Genomic DNA, 6237 nt, shown 5'->3' with positions numbered 1-6237 from the left:
CCAGGCATTCTTTTTCGATTTGCATGTAGCGCTGCTCTGTGGGGGTCATAGCCCGTGATGCATAGGCAACCGGGGCCCATGACGACGTGTCATCCCTCTGCAGGAGCACTGCTCCAATGCCGGATTGGCTGGCATCAGTTGAGATTTTGGTGGGACGAGACGTGTCGAAGAACGCCAACATTGGTGCCGTGGCAAGTTTGTGTTTGAGCTTCTCCCATTCCAGCTGGTGTGTATGTTGCCACTGGAACTCTGTGGATTTTTTTACAAGATGGCGCAGAGCCGTTGTGTGGGAGGCAAGGTTGGGAATGAATTTCCCGAGGAAGTTGACCATGCCCAGGAATCGTAGTACAGCCTTCTTGTCGGCCGGCCGCGGCATGGCTGTGATGGCGCTCACCTTGTCTGCATCCGGACGGACCCCTGACCGGGAGATGTGGTCCCCCAGGAACTTCAATTCGGTCTGGCCAAAAGCACACTTGGCTCGGTTGAGGCGCAGGCCATTTTCCCGTTTGCGGGCAAAAACGCGTTGGAGACGATGTATGTGCTCCTGCGGTGTGGTGGACCAGATGATGACATCGTCCACATATACGCGCACCCCTTCGATGCCTTCCATCATCTGCTCCGTGATTCTGTGGAAGACCTCGGATGCCGAGATGATGCCAAATGGCATCCGGTTATAGCAGAATCTGCCGAAAGGGGTGTTAAAGGTGCATAGCTTTCGGCTGGACGGGTCCAGTTGGATCTGCCAAAATCCTTTAGAAGCATCCAGTTTGGTGAATATCTTGGCTTGGGCCATTTCACTGGTGATTTCCTCCCGTTTAGGTATGGGATAATGTTCCCGCATATTGTTATTATTTAGGTCTTTAGGGTCTATACAGATGCGGAGCTCGCCAGAGGGCTTCTTGACACACACCATGGAGCTGACCCATGGCGTGGGCTCCGTGACCCTGGATAGGACCCCTTGAGATCCCCTGGAGATCCTGCAGCTGCAGCTTGAGGCGGTCTTTAAGTGGCGCAGGAACCCTGCGAGGTGCGTGAACGACCGGGATGGCGTCCGGTTTGAGGCGAATTTTGTATGTGTATGGCAGTGTTCCCATGCCTTCAAATGCCTCCTGGTTGTGAGCGAGGAGCGATTGTAGATTTGCGTTGAACTCCGCATCCGGGAAGTCAGATGTGTCGTCTGGAGAGAGAGACTGAATTCGCTGTACAAGGTGGAGAGCCTTACATGCCTGTGCGCCCAGCAAGGAATCCTTCGATGAGCCAACTATTTCAAACGAGAGTGTGGCCGTGTGCGTTTTGTGTGTCACCTGGAGCTGGCAGGATCCTATGGCCGGGATAACGTTCCCGTTGTAGTCGACCATCTTGCACCGGGATGGCTGGATAGGTGGTTTGACATTCATGGCATGGAATGCTGAATACGCTATGAGGTTGGCGGATGCGCCAGTGTCCAGGCGGAAAGTGATCTGCGATCGGTTGACCGTCAGGGTGGCACTCCATTCATCGGCCGGATTGATGGTGTTGACGCGGTTCACATCAATGACCGCAACCCGGAAGGCATCTTGGTCATCTGTGTCGTTGGGTTGGATGTCCTGATGTGTGGGCTGGATGGTCCTGACGTGTCTGCGAGGTTGTCGGAGATGTGTAGGATCCATCGGTTGAACCGCTCGACAGTAGGCAGCGTAGTGGCCCATCTTGCCACAGCGTAGGCATTGTCGGTTTTTTGCAGGACATTGCCCTTTTAAATGGACAGCTCCACAGTTGCCGCACGTCATGACGTCACAGCGTTCGTTACGCCACTGCGCATGCGCAGTTCGGTCTTGCATCGGGCGCGCCTGCGCAGTGCGTCCCTCGATGTTGCCGTTGGTTTTGGCGCGCACAAGCGCGGGAGACCTCGAAAAGCGCGCGAAACGGCCGCCCTCGTCCGGGCCGCGGGCCGGGAGGTACTCGATTGCCTGGATGCGTTCGGCCTCGTGGGCGGCCTGGCTTGCCGATTCGATCGCTTGGGACCCCCTCCGTGCTGATTCGGTCGCCTGAAATTGGGCAAAGCGGCTGGTCGCATTCTCATGCAGGACACAGGCTTCCACTGCAGACGCTAAGGTCAGGCCTTTAATTTTTAGAAGCTGCTGGCGTAGGCCACTGGAGGCAACGCCAAAAACGATCTGGTCCCGGATCATGGACTCCGAGGTGTTGCCGTAACCGCAGGACTGCGCGAGTATGTGGAGGTGCGTCAGAAAGGGTTGAAAGAGCTCATCCTTACCTTGCAGGCGTTGCTGAAAGATATACCTCTCAAAGCTTTCATTTACCTCAACGTTGAAGTGCTGGTCGAGCTTGAGGAGGACCGTGTCATATTTGGATTGGTTCTCGCCTTCCGCGAACACCAAGGAGTTGTATACATCGATGGCGTGCTGACGTGCGGTAGTGAGGAGCATGGCAATCTTTGTTTTGTCCGAGGCACCCTGTTTTTCGTTGGCTCGCATGTACAGTTCAAATCGCTGCTTGAAGAGCTTCCAGTTGGTGCTCAGGTTCCCAGCGACTTGCAACTGCTGCGGTTTGTTGTTGATGTCCATGGCTCAGGATGGCAGATTTGCCGGCAGGTATCGATCCACTCACTTGGTACCATGTGGTGTTGGGTGCTCTGAGGTACAGATGAACCAACACAGTTGCAATTGGTACAACGCTGTTTTCTTCCAACTTGCTATTTACAGATTTGTCTTGATACTCTGCACGTGGTGACTCCCTGAGTGTGTTGTTAATCAGGTCCTGTCCTTGTCCTGGTCTCTAGATGGACTGGCCACCAGGTGTTGTGTTTCTTGTCTTATACTGTCTCTGTCCTTGTCTGTGATTGGCTGTCGTGTTATGTGTGCTAATTTGTCTGTTGGTCTGTCTATCATGATGTGTGTGTTTGAATATCATGACACCCACGTGTCCATAATTGTAATCCCACACCTAGGGAACAAGCCGTGTGCTCGGAAAAGCAACAAATCCATTAAAGGGAGAGGTTGGTTGAACTCCATGATACATTTTGGGGTTCTGAAAATGCCTCGCCCATAACAATATATTTAAAATGCCTCAATAAAATGTTTTTAAAAGTGTGCTGAGTGTGATATAACCAAAGATGCATTGTGGATAATATTTAAACTTTTAAATTCTATTCATCTGGAAATGAGCTCCTGTTCTCTCTGTCATGGCCTCACTAACCTGATTGGATTTTGAAATGATTTGTTAATCTGTACCCATGGAATCCAGGGCTGCAATTCATATACTTTATCAATTGTCTCCCATGTTACATCTTTAATGCCCTAAGTGTATTTCATAGATATCATAGAATTTACAGTGCAGGAGGCCATTCGGCCCATCGAGTCTGCACCGGCTCTTGTAAAGAGCACACTACCCAAGGTCAACACCTCCACCCTATCCCCATAACCCAGCAACCCCACCCAACACAAAGGGCAATTTTGGACACCGAGGGCAATTTATCATGGCCAATCCACCTAACCTGCACATCTTTGGACTGTGGGAGCAAACCGGAGCACCCGGAGGAAACCCATGCACACACGGGGAGGATGTGCAGACTCCGCACAGACAGTGACCCAAGCCGGAATCGAACCTGGGACCCTGGAGCTGTGAAGCAAATGTGCTATCCACAATGCTACCGTGCTGCCAAAGTTGAATTGCTTCAAATATTGCTTAATGGTTGTGCCTGTATGATTGTAGGAACAGCCTCAGTCTGAAAGGAGTTGAGGAGTAATTTCTTCAGCTAGAGGGCTGTGGCGGTCAAATCACTGAGTGTCTTTAAGACCACGATAGGTAGGTTCTGGATTACGAAGGGGGTTATGGGGAGAAGGCTGGAGAATGGGCATGAGAAACATCAGCCATGATTGAATGGTGGAGCAGACTTGATGAGCTGAATGGCCTAATTCTGTTCTTATGATCTTAGTTAATAAAGTCAGTTGAAGACAATATAACATCGTAAGCTTGTATATCCAGTGTGTGGAATCAGATTGTACTTTCCAATCAGAGATACAGGTTGATGCTGACAGCAGAAAATCTCTTATCAGTCCTCTGGGGTGGACAGAATAGAGAAGGATTGCTGTATGAAATCTCTGAATCAGGTAAACATATCTTCCAAATATTTACAGGTTTCAGCGGTCAGTCTCCATTGCGTTGAATTGAATGGAAGATGGGCGAGAGACTAGAGATTAGGGTTTAAATGAAGAGTTTGGGTCACACATACTCAAAGACACCAGATCATAAGGGGCTGTTTAGCACAGGGCTAATTCGCTGGATTTGAAAGCAGACCAAGGCAGGCCAGCAGCACGGTTCGATTCCCGTACCAGCTTCCCTGAACAGGTGCCGGAATGTGGCAACTAGGGGCTTTTCACGGTAACTTCATTTGAAGCCTACTTGTGACAATAAGCGATTTTCATCAGATTATGTGGAAGTTGTTCTTTTGAGATAGTTATTCTTCTAAAAGCTGTTCACAGTCCTGAATGGAGTAATTTACTGCAAGTTTTACTTAATGTTGCTTCATCTATTGCTCCATCCCCATCAGATCCAATGGGGATAATAGGCTGCCGGGAGGCTGCACTGCGCATGCGCGCTCATCACACCCTGTGGCCTGCGGCCATCTTGAGCCACGGGGGGGGGGGGGGGAGAGTAAAGAAACGGTCGGCGGCCATCTTGCGTTGTCAGGGGGAGGGGAAAAGAGACGGTCGGCGGCCATCTTGCGTTGTCAGGGGGAGAGGAAAAGAGACGGTCGGCGGCCATCTTGCGTTGTCAGGGGGAGGGGAAAGGGACCGTCAGCGGCCATCTTGCGTTGTGAGGGGGAGAGGAAAAGAGACGGTCGGCGGCCATCTTGCGTTGTCAGGGGGGGGGGAGAAAAGAGACGGTCGGCGGCCATCTTGCGTTGTCAGGGGGATGGAGACGGCCTCAGTGATTGGGGTGGGGACCCGAGCGCTGCCCTCTGGGCAAAACCCCCTCTCCATTTCTTAGAAAAACGATTATTATTATTCTTACTCACGTCGCCTCTCTCCCGGTCAGACTGCAGGTTTCCCTCTCGATTCCGAAGCATCGAATCTCCCTTTTTAGTTTTTTCTTTTAAAATTGTAGGTGCGGAGGGATGCGTCACAGCAAAATGGCCGCCCCCCCGGACCGGCGACCCGGATGTTTGCGGGCCAAGTGGTGACACTGGGAAGACCAGCGGGGAGACGGATGGAGGCCGGGAGGGGAAACAGCCCCGGCACCGAAAAAGAGCAGCAGCCGAAAGCCGCCGGTAGGTGGGGGCCTCGAAGCGGTTTAACCAGCGGACAGTGACAGTGGTCCCAGGAGAAGATTTCTGGGTCACCCGCAGAGAGAGAGAGAGGCGCCTTTTAGTCTGCACAGTTCTGCATCCCCCCCACCCATTGCAAATAAAACATTTACCTCAGCCCTTCCTTTATTCTTTTGCATTGATCTCCCTCTGGGTTTTTTTTTGTTAGGCTGCAACACAGCTTGTTGAAGGTGTTTAGCTCAGCTCTGCAGTCAGAATTTGTTATAATAAAACACAAACCAGCACTTTCTCTGGTCTGTCTCTAACAGGTTATGGCCCCACATAATTTTACACGCCCCCCCCCCCCTATTAAAACTCTGCTCAGCCCACTATGGCCTAAAGAAATCCCAGCATGTCTTAATCTTTCCACCTCGCCTCTTAAAATTCTCTCGTCCTGACAGCACCCTGTGTAAATCTCCTCTGGCCCCTCTCTGGTGGTGACCAGTATGCCCCCAGCTGAGGAGGCACTTTAAACTGGGGCACATGTGGGTGTTGATACCTGTGAGTGGGAGTCTCAGGCTTACGGCTGAGGGGATGGGGCGTACAGGAGATGGTGGGAGCAAGGGCTAGTGCGGCTCAGAGCAAGTTTGCTGGGCTTGAGGAGGTGCGGGACTTCGAAAAAAAATATCAAATATACAACAAACAAGATAACCAACAATAACAAATACAATAGCAATCCCTCAACCAGCATCTCTCCAACATACAAACCAAAACATCACCGCTGCATCCCAATACAAAACAAGAAAGCCCAAAACAGAATCCACGGTCACCCCATACATATTAAGCAATAGACAATATACTCACCCCCCCCCTCCCTAATGTCCAATGGATTCTTGAAAGTGCAGGATAAACAATGAATTGTAGAACCCTTCCATCCTTCCCCTCAACTCAAACTTCACCTTCTCGAGTGTAAACAATTCCAGCAGGCCCCA

The 6237-nt window shown here is 51.2% G+C and overlaps 1 long non-coding RNA gene across 1 annotated transcript; it reads left to right on the top strand.

Annotated features, from left to right (window-relative positions):
* Positions 1-4873: 4873 nt before the first annotated feature.
* On the top strand, positions 4874-5422 carry LOC140392929 (uncharacterized). The gene is made up of 2 exons (XR_011935452.1): positions 4874-4938; positions 5107-5422. It is a non-coding gene; the product is annotated as an uncharacterized lncRNA (long non-coding RNA).
* Positions 5423-6237: the final 815 nt, after the last annotated feature.

Source organism: Scyliorhinus torazame, chromosome 16 (genome assembly GCF_047496885.1).
Source record: "Scyliorhinus torazame isolate Kashiwa2021f chromosome 16, sScyTor2.1, whole genome shotgun sequence".
Taxonomy (NCBI): domain Eukaryota; kingdom Metazoa; phylum Chordata; class Chondrichthyes; order Carcharhiniformes; family Scyliorhinidae; genus Scyliorhinus; species Scyliorhinus torazame.
Note: the sequence above shows the minus strand (reverse complement) of the source record. Positions and strands in the feature narration are given on the sequence as shown.